This window comes from Lepisosteus oculatus, unplaced genomic scaffold, assembly GCF_040954835.1.
Source record: "Lepisosteus oculatus isolate fLepOcu1 unplaced genomic scaffold, fLepOcu1.hap2 HAP2_SCAFFOLD_116, whole genome shotgun sequence".
NCBI lineage: Eukaryota > Metazoa > Chordata > Actinopteri > Semionotiformes > Lepisosteidae > Lepisosteus > Lepisosteus oculatus.
The window spans coordinates 275,520-279,368 of NW_027167667.1; the positions used below are offsets into that span (position 1 = coordinate 275,520).

The following is a 3,849-nucleotide window of genomic DNA, read 5'->3' on the forward strand; positions in this document are numbered from 1 at the left end:
TCCTTAGCTCCGTGCTTATGGCTCTATTTACTTTCAGGGGGATGTGGAACTGCAGCCAGGGGTTCTCATGCAGGGCCTCTCCAACAGGCCCTGACAGACATATGCTCCTGTATCGGAAACACACTTTAGTTCAATTCTAAAATATTTCTCATAGGACTGAAGGAACCTTTGCCTGTTAAGAGTTAACAATTAGGTCCTCAAGAACTGTTTTACGTTTTTTTTACACTCCTGGCTGGCCAAGGTCTCTTTAAGGTCTCTTAAGTGGAGGTGTAACTCATGTATCCTACATGTGATTTAGCAACATGAAAGGGAATAGCTTCATATCGGATTATGGTCTTGGTTAACTGCCTAAGGCTGACCTAAGTGCCTAACTTTCTGACTTTGTTTATACCTTATATGTTAAGAAGCTTCTTCTGACCAATCAGAAATGTATGCTTTATGTATGAACATTTTGCTCATCAAAGTGAGTGAGAGACAAGGTTAACAGAAACTACCCACGGCAGTAAATGACAGCATATTTTTTGGTTCTTAAATGGTCTCTACCTGGCACACCTGCAGTGCAAACTGACACACACTGTTTAGAGAAACAGCTACTCTATTACTAATATTAATGAAACATTTCTTATTCTATGGAACAAAAACAAAAAGTAAAACTAAAACACAGATCTCTTAGCTTCCTATTTCATGAACCAGATGACTGAATGACCAAGCCTAACTAGTAGCCAGAACCCCAGTTAACCCTCCGTAACACAAAGTTTAACCACACAACAGGAACTCTTTCAAACTGAGTGAAAATCATAAATGGATCCATAACTTTACATCAATTTACTATGTTGTGCCAATACCTGCATTTACATTTAGAACGAATGGTGTCATTGAACCAGCATCACACCAGTTCCAGGTGTCTCCAAGGAGACAACAGAACTTCAGTTGTGTTTGTTAAAATACACATTTTGAAACATATGTAACACTTAGTTAACGTCTGGTTTAGTTGAAGAATCGGCTAAGGTAAGTTTCAGGGTTTAATGGTGGGATGGTACCTGTGCTTTTTTCCCCCAACCGCTAGAATATGATTCGCACCAAACTCAAAAGAAATACTGCACAGTTCAGGAACTTCATCAACCTAGCAACTGTAAAATAAGCTTACAAACAACTGAATTGAAATGCCAAAAAGTTCAGAGAAAGGCACAAACTATGTTTACTTGGGGTTTACAAAATTAAAGCTAACTAAAACTGTAATGATAAACAATCATGCTGCCAATGGACAGAGAAATAGCATGTTTTTTGAATAATGTATTATTTGTTATATAGGAACCCAGTATAAGGGAATCCCTTGCGATCCTGTCTGCAGAGATAAAGGTAAGTATTTTTTTCTCTTTAGCTCTGTCACTCCAAGAAATATAATGAACATAAATATATTTGCCAATCTTTTCATAGTAATCCAAACAACTCTGCGTGTATCTGACATTTGTAATATTTATCTACCGCAGTATAACTCTTCTTGCAAGGCGATTGGTATTGTACCTTGAAAGGAAACTGATTGGAAATGTCATGTACTCTATGGTTTCTATTGATGTCAAGTGGCAAATGTTGACTGGTGATGTTATGTGAATCTTAGGAAATGGTCATTTTTCAATCGAGTCTATGTTTCTCAGAATTTGAGACAGAGAGGTCAATCTCTGCAATCCGAGCTGAGGGCATTTCCTGGAATGGAAAGGTAAGAGCAACGTGTTCTTTGATATTTTCTTAAGACTCTTCGCCAGATTTTACGATGAAAAATGTAAATAATAATAACAAACATTATTTTATATAGTGCCTTGAAAGGTGGCTTCTTTACAGAATGACAAAACGAACTACAATAAATAATACACAAGATATGCATGATGACAATACACAGTTAGAGGAGACAGTAGATGGTCATTGTCAGTGTATTCTGAAGGTAGTTTTCCAATTTTTTGGAACGGGGTAAAAGAGGCCACCTCTACTAGAATCTTTGTCCTAACCAAAAATGTAACAAAGTATAATAATAATATTAAAAATAATAATAATAAACTTTATTTATAGAGCACCTTTCATTCAAATAGTGCTTTGGTGCTTTAAAAACCAAGCGTAAAAATAAAATATTAAAATTGAGAGATATACTTTCAGTTGTAAAGGAAAATACAGCAATACAGTAAAGCAACATACATGTCAATTAAATAAATAAAAATTAGGAAAGTCGTAATAAAATAAGAACAATAAAAGAGAACTAAAAAAAGAAACATAAATAGAAAGAACAAAGAACCACTTTAACTAAAAGCAACATTTTCAAATGTTTTTTAAAACAATGTACCGAGCTTGACTGCCTAATAAAAAGTGGAAGTGAGTTTCATAATTTAGAAGCATAAAAAAAAAAGCAGCCTCTCCACTCTTTCTGCATTTCACATGTGGTATTTGCAGTAGGCCAGTATGTGCAGATCTCAGGTCACGTATAGGAACATATGAAGACAGACATTCAGTAAGGTACAGACGTGCTAGGTTGCTTAAAGCTTTAAAAACAAGTAAAAGAACTTTCAAATTTATCCTAGATAATACAGGTGACCAGTGAAGTTTTTTCAAAACAGGAATGATATTCTCTTTCTTGTATTTGTTAGGATCTGTGCTACTGCATTTCGAACAAGTAGTAAGGGATTTATTGTTTTCTTGGGAAGCCCACAAAACAGAGCATTATAATCATATCCACATCAATGTGAGCAATGGAGAAGTCAAATTAACGTGTCTAAATATAATCTAGTTCTATCCCAGGGAAGAGGGCTGTTGCCTACACAGACGACAAGACACAAAACGCTCAACTGTGCAAAACACGCATAAGGACATCAGTCAGGAGGAACAAGGTAAAGTGTTTTTACTTCTTCACCATGGTCATGTAGTTTCACTCCAAGCACTGTCATATGAAATAACTGTGGAAACGACCTCCCCAACATTTTGGGTTGTTGCATTTTGCTTCAATGAATTTTAACCTTTTCTTTTAGACATTAAGAGGAAGGACACATTCACCCTTGGTAGAGATTCAGTTGTTCTATGAGATGTCAAGGTGAGAATTAACCACTTCAGGCATAAGTCAATCCACATGACTGAAAAAGGGGCAATGAACAGGATATAGGGATTTTGCTAGTTATAAAGTACAATAATCATCATTAAATGATCTAAGACTACTGAAGTATAAGCTGTGTCCCTGACTGATTAATTAGCAAATTCATCTTTGTAGAGTGCAGCTACTATCTATTCAGTGGCATTTCCTTAAAACAACTGTATTCCCACATTCTGAATATGGAGTGAGATCATGTAGAGAATGTTGGACTTGTAATAACTAATTGAAGGATAATAATAATCAACGAAAGTGCTTAAAAGTATCAACAAATGCCTTCAAAGTACTTGACACGTACTTTGCTTTCAAAAGTGAAACATAATTAATGCTTACGTAAGATTTCTCTTGACTTCTCAGGAGTATACTAACTCCAAGGACAAGTAACATCACAAACCATTATTTAAGTGCTGATGTTGGAGCTGCAATACTACTACCAAGACAAAAAATGATACAGGTAACACTGCTTTCAGATTTCTAAGAATTGCTAAAATAGTATGTTTACAGAGCATTCAGAGTCTCATAGAGAAAATAAGTTGAGAATATGACAAGTTCCTACCATATCAAACACTGCCAATCTAGAACAAAAAGAAAGTACTTGAACGCCTACAGTAATCGAACACAAACCAGAACATATCAGTGCATGACAATGAAATGTAGTCACAAAATGATTCTACGCTTTCATGTCCCAAAAAGGACTGAGGAACTTACTGGAGGCGATCCCT

The 3,849-nt window shown here is 35.7% G+C and overlaps 1 long non-coding RNA gene across 1 annotated transcript; it reads left to right on the forward strand.

Moving 5' to 3' along the window:
• Positions 1-1,308: 1,308 nt before the first annotated feature.
• On the forward strand, positions 1,309-2,862 carry LOC138226246 (uncharacterized). Its single transcript, XR_011184440.1, has 3 exons — positions 1,309-1,359; positions 1,656-1,717; positions 2,774-2,862. It is a non-coding gene; the product is annotated as an uncharacterized lncRNA (long non-coding RNA).
• Positions 2,863-3,849: the final 987 nt, after the last annotated feature.